This window comes from Ranitomeya imitator, chromosome 4 (assembly GCF_032444005.1).
Source record: "Ranitomeya imitator isolate aRanImi1 chromosome 4, aRanImi1.pri, whole genome shotgun sequence".
NCBI lineage: Eukaryota > Metazoa > Chordata > Amphibia > Anura > Dendrobatidae > Ranitomeya > Ranitomeya imitator.
Window position 1 is genome coordinate 365,706,614 of NC_091285.1, and position 20,828 is coordinate 365,727,441.

The 20,828-nt window shown below is 46.3% G+C and overlaps 1 protein-coding gene across 3 annotated transcripts in view; it reads right to left on the reverse strand.

Annotated features, from left to right (window-relative positions):
- Window positions 1-20,828, reverse strand: part of MAGI2 (membrane associated guanylate kinase, WW and PDZ domain containing 2) — a 1,646,639-nt gene that overhangs the window by 1,331,219 nt on the left and 294,592 nt on the right. The gene's annotated exons all lie outside the window — the stretch shown is intronic.

A 20,828-nucleotide genomic window follows, 5' to 3' on the forward strand; every position in this document is an offset into this window, starting at 1 on the left:
AAAGTAAGTACGACACAGGTTTTTTTTTTTTAATCAATGAGATATTTCTTTAAAGAACGAAGACTCACAAAGTCTTCATCCACTGGTTGCATACAATCTGTCCCAGCTTTTATAATGCTCAGTGATCAGATTTTATCGCCACTGCCAGCCACGTAAAAATGGCTGCTATCAGAGAGAATGCTTTCTTGTGAGCAACTTTATACTTCAGCTCATAAATCAGAACCGCAAGGAGAAGACCTCCCACTGTGACATTCACATCCACAAACAGCCCCTTAAAGGGAACCTGTCACCCCCAAAATGGAAGATGAGCTAAGCCCACCAGTGTCAGGGGCTTATCTAAAGCATTCTGGAATGCTGTAGATAAGCCTCCGATGTATCCTGAAAGATGAGAAAAGAGGTTAGATTATACTCACCCAGGAGCGGTCCCGGTCTGGTTCAGGTCCGATGGGCGTCGCGTTCCGGTCCGGGGCCTCCCATCTTCTTACGATGACGTCCTCTTCTTGTCTTCACACTGTGGCTCCAGCACAGGCGTACTTTGTCTGCCCTGTTGAGAGCAGAGCAAAGTACTACAGTGCGCAGGCGCTTGGCCTTTCTGACTTTTCCCGTCACCTGCGCACTGCAGTACTTTGCTCTGCTCTCAACAGTGCAGACAAAGTACGCCTGTGCTGGAACCACAGTGTGAAGACAAGAAGAGGACATCATCGTAAGAAGATTGGAGGTCCCGGACCGAACCGCGACGCCCATCGGTCCTGGACCGCCCCTGCGTGAGTATAATCTAACCTCTTTTTCTCATCTTTCAGGATACATTGGGGGCTTATCTACAGCATTCCAGAATGCTGTAGATAAGCCCCTGATGCTGGTAGGCTTAGCTCACCTTCCATTTTGGGGGTGACAGGATCCCTTTAAGAAACAATCATCTACAAACATCTCCACTGATGAGAAAAATCAGTGATTTTACGTTAAAAGGGTTGTCCAGTGAAAACATGGCATAGGGAATTAGCTGATTGGTGGGTATCCGACAACTGGGACCTGCACCGGTTGGGAGATAAGGAAATTTTTTATCCCTGACTGGTAACTTTTACCCCGCTACAAAATAGAGTGGCAGGTTGGATGCTTGACCGCAGCTCCTTTCATTCTCTATGGATATACCGGAGAAGCCATAGACAATGAATGGAGCAGCAGTCGAGTGTGTGCATGGCTGCTCCATTCTAAGACCACGTTCACACGTTCAGTATTTGGTCTGTATTTCACATCAATATTTGTAAGCCAAAACCAGGAGTGGGTGATAAATACAGAAGTGGTGACATGTTTCTATTATACTTTTTCTCAGATTGTTCCTCTCCTGGTTTTGGCTTACAAGTACTGGTGTAAAATACTGACCAAATCCTGACTGTGTGAACGTGGCCTAATAGGGATAAAAGTGCCCCTTTCTGCTAATCAGTGCAAGTCTAACTGGTTGGACACCTACCGATCGACAAGTTATCACCTATCCTATGGATAAGGTTTCACCAGACAACCCTTTTAACCCCTTTCTGACCTCGGACGGGATAGTACATCTGAGGTCAGATACCCCACTTTGATGCAGGGCTCCGGCGGCGAGCCCGCATCAAAGCCGGGACATGTCAGCTGTTTTGAACAGCTGACATGTGCGCGCAATAGCGGCGGGTGAAATCGTGATTCACCCGCCGTTATTAACTAGTTAAATACCGCTGTCAAACGCTGACAGCGACATTTAACCGGCGCTTCCGGCCATCCGGCCGGAAATGAGTGCATCGTCGACCCCCGTCACATGATCGGGGGTCAACGATGCTTCTGCATAGTAACCATAGAGGTCCTTAAGACCTCTATTGTTACTGATCCTGTCTAGCTGTGAGCGCCACACTGTGGTCGGCGCTCAGAGCATACCTGCAATTCAGCTACATAGCAGCAATCTGATGATCGCTGCTATGTAGCAGAGGTGATCAAGTTGTGCCAGCTTCTAGCCTCCTATGGAGGCTATTAAAGCATGGCAACAGTAAAAAAAAGTTAAAAAAATGTGAAAAAAATAAAAACAATCTAAAAAACTTTAAATCACCCCCCTTTCGCCCCATTGAAAATAAATCAATAAAAAAAATCAAACCTAGACATATTTTGTACCGCCGTGTTCAGAATCGCCCGATCTATAAAAAAAAAGGATTACCTGATCGCTAAATGGCATAGAGAGAAAATAATTAGAAATGCCAGAAGTCCATTTTTTTGGTCGCCACGACATTGTATTAAAATGCAATAACGGGCGATCAAAAGAACGTATCTGCACCAAAATGGTATCATTAAAAACGTCAGCTCAGCACGCAAAAAATAAGCACTCGCCCGACCCAGATCATGAAAAATGGAGACGCTACGGGTATCGGAAAATGGTGCAATTTTTTTTTAGCAAAGTTTGGAATTTTTTCTCACCACTTAGATAAAAAATAACCTAGACATGTTAGGGTGTCTATGAACTCATAATGACCTGGAGAATCACAATGGCAGGTCAGTTTTAGCATTTAGTGAACCTAGCAAAAAAGCCAAACAAAAAACAAGTGTGGGATTGCACTTTTTTTGCAATTTCACCGCACTTGGAATTTTTTTCCCGTTTTCTAGTACAACCTAAAATCAATGATGTCGTTCAAAAGTACAACTTGTTTCGCAAAAAATAAGCCCTCACATGGCCATATTGACAGAAAAATAAAAAAGTTATGGCTCTGGGAAGGAGGGGAGCGAAAAACGAACACGGAAAAACGGAAAATCCCAAGGTCATGAAGGGGTTAAGCTGCAATAACACTTAACAAATGCTTAGTTTTGTGCCAGCCGTTCAAATAGCTGATAAGAAATTATAGTATATTTACAGAGCCGCTTCCATTTACAAGAAGTAGGTTTTAGTGTCTAAATTGCTCATCTCAGGCCCAGCAACAGCATCCCTAGTGCAGCTTCAGATTCAGTCCTGTGTACTCCATAGTCTACTAGCACAGTATGGGAAATATAGTTAGATAGATGGAAACTGTTTAGACTATTTTGATGCTTTAAGGATAGATATTTACTGGTACGTTCTGGGTTTAACCACTGAATTTACAGACACAGACACAAGGGATCTTGTTTACACAGTTTCTGAACAGATTATTCTAATAGTTTATTGATGCAATGTGGATTCTATTCATTTGCTTGAAAGGATTGATTTGCATCAAGTCAGAAAACAACTTTTTACCATACAGCATTTTAATGCCCTACAAGGTTGCTACAATTCTGATACCTCAGGTTGTTGTCGATATTAATATTAAAATCTATGTTGTTATGCATTTATGTAGAAAAGCATACATGTATTATGTGTAATGGTAAGTTCCCACAATCTGTATTTGGTGAGTTTTATGATGCTGCAGATGTTCTGCACTAAATAGCTAATTTAGGCTACTTTAGTTTTGTTTTTTTATTATTTGTAGTGAGTTTTTTTACATGGATTTTTGCTGCAATATTTCAAAACAACTGCAGCTTTTTGTCTCTTTTTAGCGAATCATATTTTAACCCCTTAGTGACAGATATAATTTGGTACTTAATGACCTGGACAATTTTTACAATTCTGACCACTGTCATTTTGTGAGGTTATAGTTCTGGAACGCTTCAACGGATATCATTGATTCTGAGACCGTTTTTACATATTGTACTTCATGTTAGTGGTAATATTTCTTCGATATAAATTGCGTTAATTTATGGAAAAAACAGAATTTCGGCAAAAATGTTGAAAACTTTTCATTCTTGTACCCTTAAATCAGAGAGATATGTCACAAAATACTTAATAAATAACATTTCCCACATGTCTACTTTACATCAGCATAATTTTGGAAACAATTTTTTTGTTAGGATGTTATACGGGTTAAAGGTTGACCAGCAATTTCTCATTTTTCCAACAACATGTACAAAACCATTTTTTTAGAGACCACCTCACATTTGAAGTGAGTTTGGGGGTCAATATATCAGAAATACCCAAAAGTTACACCATTCTAAAAATTGCACCCCTCAAGGTCCGCAAAACCACATTCAAGAAACATTCAGAACCCATCAGGTGCTTCACGAGAACTAAAGCAATATGGAAGGAAAAAATGAACATTTTACTTTTTCCACAAAAAATTTACATTGGAATCATTTTTTTGTATTTTCATAAGGGTAACAGGAATAGACTGCTACTGCTAATCCCAACCTTAACGATAACCCTAAACACAACTCTAACCCTAACATACCCCTAACCCTAATCCCAACCCTAACCACAACCCTAAACCCAACACACCCCTAACCATAATTCCAACCCTAACCATACCCCTAACCACAAACCTAACCCTAACACACCCCTAACCCTAATCCCAACCCTAACTGTAATCCCAACCATAACCACAACCCTAGCCCAACCCTAACTTTAGCCCAACCCTAAATTTAGCCCCAACCCTAACTTTAGCCCAACCCCAACTTTAGCCCAACTCTAACCCTAATGGAAAAATGAAAATAAGTACTTTTTTATTTTATTATTTTTACCTAATTAAGAGGGTAAAAAAAGGGAGTTTTAGTTACTATTTTTTTTTAAATTTTGATCACTGTGATAGGGTCTATCACATTGATCAAAATTAACCAATAGGAAAAATTTCCTATTGTTGCCGGGTGCCGACCGGCAGATCTCGCCATTTTCTTCCAGTAAGGGGGGTGTTAGGAGTCGAGTTTCCTCTGCTGCACAGGGGGAATCTCGATCCGTGTCTGCTGCGGTCTCCCATTTGGTATCGGCCGCAGTGGGCTATGCTCAGCGGAGACGTCGCTCCCAGCGTCTCGCTGGGGCTGATTCGGTGCATAGGGTCACTACTGCCTTTTCTGGCTTTCCTATTGTACCCTGCACTGATCTGCGGCGAGCGAGCCTCTCTGGGACTAAGTCCTTGTTTACTCACACTGAGCATGCCCAGGGCAGGGCCTCCCATTGGAGGTCGAGGGCCACATGTTCGGTCACATGCTCAGGTGCTGCAGTACATTCCATTGGTCCTTCTGGAAGGTCCTGAAAGGGCAAAACATGCTCAGGTACTGCAGCACTTTCCATTGGTCCTTCTGGAAGGTCCTGAAAGGGCAAAAACTTCAGTAGCAGCTTCCTGTGCTGCAACTATATAAACTGCGCATGACCGCACGGCCATGCGCTAGTATTGTCTTATGTTATGTGCTTTGCGCCAGTGTGGTCACATGTATGTGTATTCAGGGACCCGGCTGAAATAAGCCCCTAGAATGCTGGCTCCTCCGGCGAGGAGATTGAGTCTGAGTGTATTCAGGGACCCGGCTGAAATAAGCCCCTAGAATGCTGGCTCCTCCGGCGAGGAGTTTTGTGTGTTTGTGTGACCACTGACTGCTCTCTGTTTGGGCAGTTAGCCTGTGCCTCTGTGGAGTCTAACAGGGCACAGTGCTTTCCTTTCACGGCTACTCAGTGAATTAACTGAGTTAGTCTATACCGCCATATAGCTCCGCCGTTTGCTAGCAGCAGGTACTCCTGCACGGTGGACCCTGGGCTGCGAACGCACCAATATCAATAAACATCTCTATTTACTTGGTGCGTTCCGCTAGCCCTAACAGAATACTAGCGCCAGGGTCTGGCTAGTAAATGGCGGACATTCAGCAATCTTTGCGGTATATCCAGCAGCTGGAGGGTAGGTTGGCGGCTCTCGAGAGCTCAACCTCAGCTGTGGATGTTACCGCAGTTGCTGTACAGGCTGCTAGCGTGGCTGCAGCAACCTTGTCCACTGCCAACCCTGTTCCGACGTTATCTCGCCTCCCGCTGCCAGAAAAATGTTCTGGAAATAGCAAAACTTGTAGGGGATTCGTGAGTCAGTGCTCTATTCACCTCGAGCTCCTGGCTGCACGTTTTCCTACAGAGCGGGCTAAGGTGGGATTTATTGTGTCTCTTTTGTCGGACAGGGCGTTGGAGTGGGCTACGCCGCTGTGGGAGCGTGGTGATCATGTGGTGCAGAGTGCTCTGTTGTTCCTGAGCACTCTGAAAAGGTCTTTTTAGGACCTCAAGTCACCCATGACACCGCGCTCCAACTACTGGCATTAACTCAGGGTGAGTCCTTGGTCAGCCATTTTTCCATCCGCTTCCGTACTTTAGCTTCCGAGCTGGAGTGGTCGGATAAAGCCCTTATGCCCATATTTTGGAGGGGCCTGGCTGACCACATTAAGGACGCTCTGGCCACTAGGGAGATTCCTGCCACACTGGAGGAGTTAATAACTGTCTCTACTCGTATTGACCTCCGTTTTAACGAGCGGAGGTTGGATCGAGCCCAGTGTAGGCAGAGGTTTCGGCTGGTTCCCACCTTCGCCAAACCTTTGGAATCTCCAGTCCAGGCATCCGAGTCACATGAGGCCTTAGAGGTGACACGAGCGGGATCCAAGTCTCAGTCTGCCCGTGCACATAAGGTCCGTCATGTTTGCCAGCAGTCAGGACACCTTGCCTCCAAGGGTCCTCAGCGGTCGGGGAAACGTCAGCGTCTAGTGGCAGTTGGAGGAGGTACACTAGACACGGCGACGTTTGCCTCAAAGTTGTCCTTCAAGGGGATAATTACCATAGGCCCATCCACTCTTATGGTCGAGCTATGCGTGGATTCTGGGGCAGAGGGTAACTTTGTCTTCCGCTTTTGCCCAGCGTCACGCAATACCCTTGGTGATGCTTGCCAAGCCAGTAACCGTTCGAGTGGTAAATGGGTCAACACTACCTTCACAGATTACCCACCAAACCATTCCGTTCACGCTATCTGTGTCTCCATCACATCAGGAGATAATCTCCCTATTAGTCATTCCTGAGGGAATTGATGAGGTCCTGTTGGGGATACCATGGCTTCGCTACCATTCTCCTCATATTGAGTGGTCCTCTGGGAGAATTTTGGGATGGAGTAAATCCTGCGAGGGTAGATGTCTGAGGGAGTGCGTTCAGGTTGCTACTACACAGATACCCGCAGATCTTTCCTCTCTCCCCAAGCACTATTGGCCCTATGCAGACGTGTTCTCCAAAAGAGCTGCGGAGACCCTTCCGCCTCACCGCCCCTATGACTGTCCTATTGACCTCTTGCCTGGTGCTGAGCCTCCCCGGGGTCGAGTCTATCCGTTATCTCTCCCGGAGACGGAGGCAATGTCCCAGTACATCCAAGAGAATCTGGCAAGAGGATTCATTAGGAAGTCAGTGTCACCGGCAGGGGCAGGGTTCTTCTTCGTACAGAAGAAGACTGGAGACTTACGTCCATGCATAGACTACAGGGGTCTTAACGCCATCACCGTTAAGAACAAGTAGCCACTACCCCTGATATCTGAGCTGTTTGATAGGCTACGGGGAGCGAGGGTATTTACAAAGTTAGATCTGCGGGGTGCTTACAACCTGATTCGCATCCGTGAGGGGGATGAATGGAAGACGGCTTTTAACACCAGGGATGGGCACTATGAATATCTGGTGATGCCCTTCGGGCTCTGTAATGCCCCAGCCGTTTTCCAAGACTTTGTGAACGACATCTTCCGGGATATGCTCACCACCTCGGTCGTAGTCTATCTGGATGATATTCTCATCTTCTCTCCAGATATTGACTCCCATCGGAGAGATGTTCGCAAAGTCTTCGACCTCTTACGGGCAAACTCCCTCTACGCCAAGTTGGAGAAGTGTGTGTTTGAGCAGGAGTCCTTGCCTTTCCTTGGTTATATCATCTCTGACCAGGGTTTGGCTATGGATCCTGCCAAGCTACAGGCTGTAATGGACTGGCAGGAACCCCATTCTCTTAAAGCGGTGCAGCGCTTTATGGGGTTCATTAATTACTATCGCCAGTTCATTCCACACTTCTCAACTTTGGTAGCTCCCTTGGTTGCCCTCACCAAGAAGGGAGCAAATCCCAAGTTGTGGTCAGAAGAGGTCTCCAAATCCTTTCTCGCGATCAAGTCACACTTCGCTAGCGCTCCCATCCTACATTGCCCCAATGTTGATAAGCCATTTATCTTGGAGGTGGATGCCTCATCCGTTGGTGCTGGAGCAGTCCTTTTCCAAAAGGATGCTCAAGGTCGGAAGCATCCTTGCTTCTTCTTCTCCAAGACCTTCACACCAGCGGAGAGGAATTATTCCATCGGGGACAGGGAGTTGCTGGCCATGAAGTTGGCTTTTTCGGAGTGGAGACATCTCTTGGAGGGAGCTTGCTTTCCCTTCCAAGTCTTCACTGACCACAAGAACTTGGTGTATCTGCAAACGGCCCAGCGGCTGAATTCTCGCCAGGCTAGATGGTCCCTGTTCTTCTCCCGGTCCCATTTTACTCTCCATTTCCTCTCCGGGGAGAAGAACGTTCGTGCTGACGCTCTCTCCCGCTCCGTGGTGTCATCGGAGGAGGAGCCTCAGCTTATTGTCCCTTCTGAGAGCCTGAGAACTGTAGCTCCGGTTTCGCTAGAATCTGTGCCCCCGGGCAAGACTTTCGTACCAGCTAACTTGCGACCGGAGGTTCTCTCTTGGGCTCACTCCTCCAGAGTGGGTGGGCATTTTGGGACCAAGAGGACATCTGAGCTTCTGGCGAGAACATACTGGTGGCCGCATATGGCCCGAGATGTCAAGGACTATATTCAGGCGTGCGTTTCTTGCGCCCAGAATCGGTCTCCTCGGCAATGGCCTGCTGGGTTGCTTTACCCTCTACCGGTGGCAGACAGGCCCTGGGAGATAGTCGGGATGGACTTTGTGGTGGGTCTACCCAAGTCGCGTGGCTGCTCCATTATTTGGGTTGTCACCGACCATTTCTCCAAGATGGTGCATTTGGTGCCGCTTCCTCGGTTACCCTCAGCACGGGCCTTGGCGGTGTTGTTCATTAAACACGTTTTCCGATTGCATGGTATGCCTGATAAGATTGTCAGCGATCGGGGTCCCCAGTTCGCATCTCGGTTTTGGAGAGAGCTCTGCCGTTTACTCAGCATAGAGTTAAACCTCTCCTCTGCATACCATCCCGAGACGAATGGGTTGGTGGAGAGAACCAACCAGACTCTGGTGACATAATTGCGACATTTCGTCTCTGCTAGGCAGGATGACTGGCCATCTTTGCTAACTTGGGCGGAATTTGCCCTGAACAACGCCGTAGCCGATTCCACTGGTCAAACTCCTTTTCTCCTTAATTACGGCCAGCATCCGCGTGTCCCTGTGCCCATGCCCGTGTCATCCACCGATTCTAGGGTGGCAGACTGGGCAGTGGAGGCACGTGACATCTGGGACCGCACACAGGATGCCATCCGGGCCTCCAAGGAGAGAATGAGGGTTTCGGCTGATACACACCGGCGCCCCACTCCGGTCTTAGCTCCTGGCGACTTAGTGTGGCTCTCCGCCCGTAACATCAGGCTGCGAGTTGAGTCCACTAAGTTTGTTCCTCGCTACATTGGCCCGTTTAAGGTTCTGGAACAGGTCAACCCTGTGGTCTACCGTTTGGCTATTCCTCCATGCCTTGGTATCACCGATACTTTCCACGTTTCCCTCTTAAAGCCCGTTCATTTGTCCCGGTTTTCCGAGTCATCTGCTGGGACATCGGGTTCATCCACGGATGAGTTTGAGGTAACATAGTAACATAGTAACATAGTAACATAGTTAGTAAGGCCGAAAAAAGACATTTGTCCATCCAGTTCAGCCTATATTCCATCATAATAAATCCCCAGATCTACGTCCTTGTATAGAACCTAATAATTGTATGATACAATATTGTTCTGCTCCAGGAAGACATCCCGGCCTCTCTTGAACCCCTCGACTGAGTTCGCCATCACCACCTCCTCAGGCAAGCAATTCCAGATTCTCACTGCCCTAACAGTAAAGAATCCTCTTCTATGTTGGTGGAAAAACCTTCTCTCCTCCAGACGCAAAGAATGCCCCCTTGTGCCCGTCACCTTCCTTGGTATAAACAGATCCTCAGCGAGATATTTGTATTGTCCCCTTATATACTTATACATGGTTATTAGATCGCCCCTCAGTCGTCTTTTTTCTAGACTAAATAATCCTAATTTCGCTAATCTATCTGGGTATTGTAGATCTCCCATCCCCTTTATTAATTTTGTTGCCCTCCTTTGTACTCTCTCTAGTTCCATTATATCCTTCCTGAGCACCGGTGCCCAAAACTGGACACAGTACTCCATGTGCGGTCTAACTAGGGATTTGTACAGAGGCAGTATAATGCTCTCATCATGTGTATCCAGACCTCTTTTAATGCACCCCATGATCCTGTTTGCCTTGGCAGCTGCTGCATGGCACTGGCTGCTCCAGGTAAGTTTACCATTAACTAGGATCCCCAAGTCCTTCTCCCTGTCAGATTTACCCAGTGGTTTCCCATTCAGTGTGTAATGGTGATATTGATTCCTTCTTCCCATGTGTATAACCTTACATTTATCATTGTTAAACCTCATCTGCCACCTTTCAGCCCAAGTTTCCAACTTATCCAGATCCATCTGTAGCAGAATACTATCTTCTCTTGTATTAACTGCTTTACATAGTTTTGTATCATCTGCAAATATCGATATTTTACTGTGTAAACCTTCTACCAGATCATTAATGAATATGTTGAAGAGAACAGGTCCCAATACTGACCCCTGCGGTACCCCACTGGTCACAGCGACCCAGTTAGAGACTATACCATTTATAACCACCCTCTGCTTTCTATCACTAAGCAAGTTACTAACCCATTTACACACATTTTCCCCCAGACCAAGCATTCTCATTTTGTGTACCAACCTCTTGTGCGGCACGGTATCAAACGCTTTGGAAAAATCGAGATATACCACGTCCAATGACTCACCGTGGTCCAGCCTATAGTTTACCTCTTCATAAAAACTGATTAGATTGGTTTGACAGGAGCGATTTCTCATAAACCCATGCTGATATGGAGTTAAACAGTTATTCTCATTGAGATAATCCAGAATAACATCCCTCAGAAACCCTTCAAATATTTTACCAACAATAGAGGTTAGACTTACTGGCCTATAATTTCCAGGTTCACTTTTAGAGTCCTTTTTGAATATTGGCACCACATTTGCTATGCGCCAGTCCTGCGGAACAGACCCTGTCGCTATAGAGTCCCTAAAAATAAGAAATAATGGTTTATCTATTACATTACTTAGTTCTCTTAGTACTCGTGGGTGTATGCCATCCGGACCCGGAGATTTATCTATTATAATCTTATTTAGCCGGTTTCGCACCTCTTCTTGGGTTAGATTGGTGACCCTTAATATAGGGTTTTCATTGTTTCTTGGGATTTCACCTAGCATTTCATTTTCCACCGTGAATACCGTGGAGAAGAAGGTGTTTAATATGTTAGCTTTTTCCTCGTCATCTACAACCATTCTTTCCTCACTATTTTTTAAGGGACCTACATTTTCAGTTTTTATTCTTTTACTATTGATATAGTTGAAGAACAGTTTGGGATTAGTTTTACTCTCCTTAGCAATGTGCTTCTCTGTTTCCTTTTTGGCAGCTTTAATTCGTTTTTTAGATAAAGTATTTTTCTCCCTATAGTTTTTTAGAGCTTCAATGGTGCCATCCTGCTTTAGTAGTGCAAATGCTTTCTTTTTACTGTTAATGTTTACTGAGGTGAATGCTATTGTGGGGTGAGAGGTGGTACGTGGCAAGAAATTTTATCTGGTGGACTGGAAGGGTCACGGCCCAGAGGATAGAACCTGGGAGCCTGTGGAGCACATTCAAGCTCCGCTGCTTATCGCAGCTTTTGAGCGTAGTGAGTAGGGTTGAGCGAAACGGGTCGTTCATTTTCAAAAGTCGCCGACTTTTGGCAAAGTCGGGTTTCATGAAACCCGATCCGACCCCTGTGCGGGGTCGGCCATGCGGTACGCGACTTTCGCGCCAAAGTCGCGTTTCAATGACGCGAAAAGCGCCATTTCTCAGCCAATGAAGGTAAACGCAGAGTGTGGGCAGCGTGATGACATAGGTCCTGGTCCCCACCATCTTAGAGAAGGGCATTGCAGTGATTGGCTTGCTGTCTGCGGCGTCACAGGGGCTATAAAGGGGCGTTCCCGCCGACCGCCATGTTACTGCTGCTGATCTGAGCTTAGGGAGAGGTTGCTGCCGCTTCGTCAGAAGCAGGGATAGCGTTAGGCAGGGTCCATTAACCACCAAACCGCTTGGTGTGCAGGGACAGTGGAAGCTACATTTTTTTTTTTTCCTCAGCGCTGTAGCTCACTGGGCTGCCCTACAAGGCTCCCTGATAGCTGCATTGCTGTGTGTACGCCGCTGTGCAAACCAACTGCTTTTTTCAAAGCACAAATCCTCTTGTTCCTTCCTTTCTGCACAGCTATCTTGTTTGTTTGTCCACACTTTTTATTTAATTTGTGCATCAGTCCACTCCTTATTGCTGCCTGCCATACCTGGCTGAGATTACTGCAGGGAGATAGTAATTGAAGGACAGTTCCTTATTTTTTTTTTTGTGGGAGATTAAGATTGGCATTTCTGCTAGAGTGCCATCCCTGTCTGTGCCATCTCTCACTCAGTGGGCCATAGAAAGCCTATTTATTTTTTTGCTTGATTTGGGTTCTAAAATCTACCTGAAAAAATCACTACATCAATCAGTGGGAGAAAAATATTGGCCTCAGGGCTTGTGTGCCACTCCTGACTCCTGTGTGTGCCATCTCTCAGTCAGTGGGCCATAGAAAGCCTATTTATTTTTTTGCTTGATTTGGGTTCCAAAATCTACCTGAAAAAATCACTACATCAATCAGTGGGAGAAAAATATTGGCCTCAGGGCTTGTGTGCCACTCCTGACTCCTGTGTGCATCATCACTCACTCAGTGGGCCATAGAAAGCCTATTTTTTTTTTTTGCTTTATTTGGGTTCTAAATTCTACCTGAAAAAATCAATAAATCAATCAGTGGGAGATTAATATTGGCCTTTGGGCTTGTGTGCCAGTCCTAAGCGTGCCATCTCTCTCACAAATAGTGGGCCATAGAAAGCCTATTTTTTTTTTTTTTTTTGTTTTATAAATTCTCCCTGAAAAAAAAAAGGGAGATTAATATTGGCCTTTGGGCTTGTGTGCCAGTCCTAAGCGTGCCATCTCTCTCTCTCAGATAGTGGGCCATAGAAAGCCTATTTATTATTTTTTTTATTGGGTTTATAAATTTTCCCTGAAAAAAAAAAAAAGTGGGAGATTAATATTGGCCTCTGAGCTTGTGTGCCAGTCCTGAGCGTGCCATCTCTCTCACAAATAGTGGGCCATAGAAAGCCTATTTATTTATTTATTTTTTTGTTTTATAAATTCTCCCTGAAAAAAAAGGGAGATTAATATTGGCCTTTGGGCTTGTGTGCCAGTCCTAAGCGTGCCATCTCTCTCTCTCAGATAGTGGGCCATAGAAAGCCTATTTATAATTTTTTTTATTGGGTTGGTTTATAAATTTTCCCTGAAAAAAAAAAAAAGTGGGAGATTAATATTGGCCTCTGGGCTTGTGTGCCACTCCTGAGTCCTGTGTGCGCCATCTCTCAGTCAGTGGGCCATAGAAAGCCTATTTTTTGTTTTATTTGTTTTCTAAATTCTCCCTGAAAAAATCATTTTATTTTATTTGGTTTCTAAATTCTTCCTGAAAAAAATCTTTTTTTTTTATTATTTTTTTTTTCTAAAGTCTCCCTGAAAAAAAAAAAAAAAAAATCAAATCAGTGGGAGATTAATATTGCCCTTTCTGCTTGTGTGCCAGTCTTGACTCCTGGGTGTGCCATCTCTCTCTCTCTCTCCAATTGTGGGTCATAGAAAGCCTATTATTTTTTTAGCTTGATTTGGGTTCCAAAATCTACCTAAAAAAATCACTACATCAATCATTGTGAGAACAATATTGGCCTCTGGGCTTGTGTGCCACTCCTGACTCCTGTGTGCGTCATCTCTCACTCAGTGGGCCATAGAAAGCCTATTTTTCGTTTTATTTGTTTTCTAAATTCTCCCTGAAAAAATCATTTTATTTTATTTGGTTTCTAAATTCTTCCTGAAAAAATCATTTTTTTTTATTATTTTTTTTTCTAAAGTCTCCCTGAAAAAAAAAAAAAAAAATCAGTGGGAGATTAATATTGCCCTTTCTGCTTGTGTGCCAGTCTTGACTCCTGGGTGTGCCATCTCTCTCTCTCTCTCCAATTGTGGGCCATAGAAAGCCTATTATTTTTTTAGCTTGATTTGGGTTCCAAAATCTACCTGAAAAAATCACTACATCAATCATTGGGAGAACAATATTGGCCTCTGGGCTTGTGTGCCACTCCTGACTCCTGTGTGCGTCATCTCTCACTCAGTGGGCCATAGAAAGCCTATTTTTTGTTTTATTTGTTTTCTAAATTCTCCCTGAAAAAATCATTTTATTTTATTTGGTTTCTAAATTCTTCCTGAAAAAATCATTTTATTCTATTATTTTTTTTTCTAAAGTCTCCCTGAAAAAAAAAAAAATCAGTGGGAGATTAATATTGCCCTTTCTGCTTGTGTGCCAGTCTTGACTCCTGGGTGTGCCATCTCTCTCTCTCTCTCTCCAATTGTGGGCCATAGAAAGCCTATTATTTTTTTTGCTTGATTTGGGTTCCAAAATCTACCTGAAAAAATCACTACATCAATCATTGGGAGAAAAATATTGGCCTCTGGGCTTGTGTGCCACTCCTGACTCCTGTGTGTGGCATCTCTCACTCAGTGGGGCATAGAAAGCCTTTTTTTTTTTTTTATTTGGTTTCTAAATTGTCATTGGAAAAATCATTTTATGTTATTTGGTTTCTAAATTCTTCCTGAAAAAATCATTTTATTGTATTTTGTTTCTAAAGTCTCCCTGGGAGATTAATATTAACATTTGTGCTTCAGTGACAGTCCTGCGTGTGTGGCATCTCTCTCATTTGGTGCCACCAAAAACAGAGTGTGTAACATTGTGCCTGATTTTCGTTGTGGTCTCACCCACCTGTAAAGGGGTAGCTAAATCATACTGAAGTTATAGCTCACCGTGTAAGTTGTGTGACAGCAAAAAATACCGTTAGTTTGGTTACGTTTTTAAAACAATGAGGAAGTCTGGTGGAAGAGGTCGTGGCCGGGGGCGTTAATTGTCAGCTGGTAATGAGGGTAGTGGTAGTGGTGGAGCATCAGGTGGTCGTGGGAAAAAAAATATTGCACCTAAGTCTGGAGCTGTGGAGCCAGATTCGTCGTCTGGCTACACAAGGCCTCGAACGCTCCCTTTTCTGGGAGTAGGAAAACCGCTTTTAAAGCCGGAGCAGCAAGAGCAAGTTTTGGCTTATCTTGCTGACTCAGCCTCTAGCTCTTTTGCCTCCTCTCGTGAAACTGGTAAATGTAAAAGCAGCGCGTCGTTAGTGGATGTTCACGGTCAGGGACAAGTCGCTTCCTTGTCCTCTTCAGCAAAAACAACAACAGAGAAGAATGCAGCAGGCGACACAACAGGTTACTCCATGGAGCTCTTTACACATACCGTCCCTGGCTTAGAAAGTGAAGCAGTTAACAGTCCATGCCCATTACAAGTTGAATCTGACATGGAGTGCACTGATGCACAGCCACAGCCAGACTACTATGCTGGTCCTTTGACTCAGACCACAACATTGCCCTCGCAGGGTAATGATCAAGAATCAGACCCTGATGAGACTATGTTGCCCCATCACGAACGCTATACCACCGACCGACACGGTGACACAGACGAAGTTGCACACGAGCTACAAGAAGAGGTAATAGATGACCCAGTTCTTGACCCCGATTGGCAGTCATTGGGGGAACAGGGTGCAGGCGGCAGCAGTTCTGAAGCAGAGGAGGAGGAGGGGCCGCAGCAGGCATCAACATCGCCACAAGTTCCATCTGCCGGGCCCGTATCTTGCCCAAAACGCGTGGCAAAGCCAAAACCTGGTGGAGGACAGCGTGGCCATCCGGTTAAAGCTCAGTCTGCAATGCCTGAAAAGGTATCCGATGCTAGAAAGAGTGCAGTCTGGCATTTTTTTAAACAACATCCAATTGATCAGCGCAAAGTCATCTGTCAAAAATGTTCTACTTCCTTAAGCAGAGGTCAGAATCTGAAAAGTCTCAATACTAGTTGCATGCATAGACATTTAACCACCATGCATTTGCAAGCTTGGACTAACTACCAAACGTCCCTTAAGGTTGTAGCACCCTCGGCCAATGAAGCTAGTCATCAACGCAACATCCTTTCCGGCAGTGTAGGGCCACCATTTTCCGCACCACCTGCAGTATCTGTGCAGGTTTTCTTTGCCAGGCCAAAGCACTCAGGGTCACCGGCGGCAACAATACCATCTCCCACCGTCTCTCAGTCTGCCATGTCCACCGGCACCCCCGCTAGTTCCACGATCTCCAGCTCTCCAGTCCAGCTCACCCTACATGAGACTATGGTTAGAAAAAGGAAGTACTTAGCCTCGCATCCGCGTACACAGGGTTTGAACGCCCACATAGCTAGACTAATCTCGTTAGAGATGATGCCCTACCGGTTAGTTGAAAGCGAAGCTTTCAAAGCCCTGATGGACTACGCTGTACCACGCTACGAGCTACCCAGTCGACACTTTTTTCCAGAAAAGCCATCCCAGCCCTCCACCAGCATGTTAAAGAGCGCATCGTCCATGCACTCAGGCAATCTGTGAGCACAAAGGTGCACCTGACAACAGATGCATGGACCAGTAGGCATGGCCAGGGACGTTACGTGTCCATCACGGCACACTGGGTGAATGTTGTGGATGCAGGGTCCACAGGGGACAGCAAGTTTGGGACAGTTCTGCCTAGCCCACGGTCTAGGAAACAGTTGGCTGTAGCCGTTTGCACCCCCTCCTCCTCCTCCTCGTCCTCCTGCAGAAGCGAGAGCTCGTCCACAGACCGCTGTCGCACAACCACTCCATCCGCAGCTGCCACTGTTGCACACCAGGTCTACCATTATGGGGCAGCTACTGGCAAACGTCAGCAGGCTGTATTGGCTATGAAGTGTTTGGGCGACAACAGACACACCGCGGAAGTTCTGTCCGAGTTCTTGCAGAAAGAAACGCAGTCGTGGCTGGGCACTGTAGATCTTGAGGCAGGCAAGGTAGTGAGTGATAACGGAAGAAATTTCATGGCTGCCATCTCCCTTTCCCAACTGAAACACATTCCTTGCCTGGCTCACACATTAAACCTGTTGGTGCAGTGCTTCCTGAAAAGTTATCCGGGGTTATCCGACCTGCTCCTCAAAGTGCGTGGACTTTGCTCACATATCCGCCGTTCGCCCGTACACTCCAGCCGTATGCAGACCTATCAGCGTTCTTTGAACCTTCCCCAGCATCGCCTAATCATAGACGTTGCAACAAGGTGGAACTCAACACTGCACATGCTTCAGAGACTGTGCGAACAGAGGCGGGCTGTTATGTTTTTGTGGGAGGATACACATACACGGGCAGGCAGTAGGATGGCAGACATGGAGTTGTCAGGTGTGCAGTGGTCGAAGATTCAAGACATGTGTCAAGTCCTTCAGTGTTTTGAGGAATGCACACGGCTGGTTAGTGCAGACAACGCCATAATAAGCATGAGCATCCCCCTAATGCGTCTGCTGATGCAAAGTTTGACGCACATAAAGGATCAGGCGTCTGCAGCTGAGGAAGAGGAAAGCCTTGATAACAGTCAGCCATTGTCTGGCCAGGGCAGTGTACAGGACGAGGTAGTGGGCGAAGAGGAGGAGGAGGACGAGGAGGATGATGGGGATGATTATATTTTTAATGAGGAAGCTTTTCCGGGGCCACTGGAAATTGTTGGCGCGGCATGGCCGGGTTCTGGTTTTTGGAGGGACACAAGTGACGTGGATTTGCCTGAAACTGCCCCTCAACCAAGCACAACCGCAGATTTGAGAACTGGAACTTTGGCCCACATGGCGGATTATGCCTTACGTATCCTCAAAAGGGACACACGCATTACTAAAATGATGAACAATGACGATTACTGGTTGGCCTGCCTCCTTGATCCTCGCTATAAAGGCAAATTGCAAAATATAATGCCACATGACAACTTGGAAATAATATTAGCAACCAAACAATCAACTCTTGTTGACCGTTTGCTTCTGGCATTCCCTGCACACAGTGCCCGTGATCGTTCTCACACGAGCTGCAGGGGCCAGCAGACCAGAGGTGTTAGAGGGGCAGAAATCAGAAGTGGCGTTGGCCAGAGGGGTTTTCTGACCAGGTTGTGGAGTGATTTTGCTATGACCGCAGACAGGACAGGTACTGCAGCATCAATTCAAAGTGACAGGAGACAACATTTGTCCAGTATGGTTACAAACTATTTTTCATCCCTTATCGACGTTCTCCCTCAACCGTCATTCCCATTTGATTACTGGGCATCGAAATTAGACACCTGGCCAGAATTGGCAGAATATGCATTGCAGGAGCTTGCTTGCCCGGCAGCTAGTGTCCTATCAGAAAGAGTATTCAGTGCTGCAGGTTCAATACTAACAGAAAAAAGGACTCGTCTGGCTACCCAAAATGTAGATGATCTAACCTTCATTAAAATGAACCACAACTGGATTTTGAAATCTTTTGCCCCACCTTGCCCGGCTGACACCTAGCTTTCCTATGAAAAGGTCTTGCCTGTGGACTATTCTGAATGACTTTTCCAATCTCGTAATTTTCTGCACCTGATTGTCCAGCATACGACATGTTTACACCTCACTAAATGGCCAAACTCCCCACACGGGGCCGTGGTATCGCCACTTGGCGCCAGCACCCGTGAGAGTGCTGTTTGTCTGAAGAGGTGGGTGTGCCCGCTTTTGGTCGATGGCACTGCCACTGGGTCCCTCATAGTACAATAAAGTGTCTCTGGCGGTGGTGGTGCGCACCCAACGTCAGACACACCGTTGTAATATGAGGGGCCCTGGGCCTGTACCGCCGGCCACAAGACAGTTCCCCACCCCCCCAGCTCAAACAGTGCTCTACCACTTGCAAAATTATCTCTCACAGCTCCACCAATGTTTAGTCTATGCGCTGACATCCTTCAATGCCTGGCACTGACAATACCATTGTATTGACATTTTTGTTATGTTAGGCCTTCGAAGCCTGTCTGCGGTCCCTCCTTCCACTAGGCCTCCACTGACCATTGTACTGCTGCCCGTGTACCACTGGAACCCATTTTAAATTGCCAACAGCCCTATTTTTTTATGTTAGGCCTTCGAAGCCTGTCTGCGGTCCCTCCTTCCACTAGGCCTCCACTGACCATTGTACTGCTGCCCTTGTACCACTGGAACCAATTTTAAATTGCCAACAGCCCTATTTTTTTATGTTAGGCCTTCGAAGCCTGTCTGCGGTCCCTCCTTCCACTAGGCCTCCACTGACCATTGTACTGCTGCCCTTGTACCACTGGAACCAATTTTAAATTTCCAACAGCCCTATTTTTTTATGTTAGGCCTTCGAAGCCTGTCTGCGGTCCCTCCTTCCACTAGGCCTCCACTGACCATTGTACTGCTGCCCGTGTACCCCTGGAACCAATTTTAAATTGCCAACAGCCCTATTTTTTTATGTTAGGCCTTCGAAGCCTGTCTGCGGTCCCTCCTTCCACTAGGCCTCCACTGACCATTGTACTGCTGCCCTTGTACCACTGGAACCAATTTTAAATTGCCAACAGCCCTATTTTTTATGTTAGGCCTTCGAAGCCTGTCTGCGGTCCCTCCTTCCACTAGGCCTCCACTGACCACACCACTGCTGCCCGTGTACCCGTGGAACCAATTTAAAATTGCCGACAGCCAGCCCAATTTTATTATGTTAGGCCTTCGAAGCCTGTCTGCAGTCCGTTCTTTCTACTACTACTACACTGACCAGGCCACTGCTGCCCGTGTTCCCCTGGAACCAATTTAAAATTGCCTACAGCCATGTGTTATTATGTTAGGCCTTCGATGCCTGTCTGCGGTCACTCCTTCCACTAGGCCTCCACTGACCACACCACTGCTGCCCGTGTACCCCTGGAACCAATTTAAAATTGCCTACAGCCAGCCCAATTTTATTATGTTAGGCCTTCGAAGCCTGTCTGCGGTCCGTTCTTTCTACTACTACTACACTGACCAGGCCACTGCTGCCCGTGTTCCCCTGGAACCAATTTAAAATTGCCTACAGCCATGTGTTATTATGTTAGGCCTTCGATGCCTGTCTGCGGTCACTCCTTCCACTAGGCCTCCACTGACCACACCACTGCTGCCCGTGTACCCCTGGAACCAATTTAAAATTGCCTACAGCCAGCCCAATTTTTTTATGTTAGGCCTTCGAAGCCTGTCTGCGGTCCGTTCTTTCTACTACTACTACACTGACCAGGCCACTGCTGCCCGTGTTCCCCTGGAACCAATTTAAAATTGCCTACAGCCATCTGTTATTATGTTAGGCCTTCGATGCCTGTTTGCGGTCACTCCTTCCACTAGGCCTCCACTGACCACACCACTGCTGCCCGTGTACCCATGGAACCAATTTAAAATTGCCTACAGCCATCTGGTATTATGTTAGGCCTTCGATGCCTGTCTGCGGTCACTCCTTCCACTAGGCCTCCACTGACCACACCACTGCTGCCCGTGTACCCCTGGAACCAATTTAAAATTGCCTACAGCCATTTGTTATTATGTCAGGCCTTCGAAGCCTGTCTGCGGTCCTTCCTTCCAATAGTTCTCCACTGACCAGACCAATGCTGGCCGTGTACCCCTGGAACCCAGCTGAAAGTGCATGTAGCCTCCTTTTTTTCTTTGTTTTATATTTAGAAAGCCCAGATGAACTACGCTGTGCAACGGTTCAAGCTACCCAGTCGACATTTCTTTTGCGAGAAAAGCCATCCCAGCCCTCCAGCGGCATGAAAAAGTCTGCA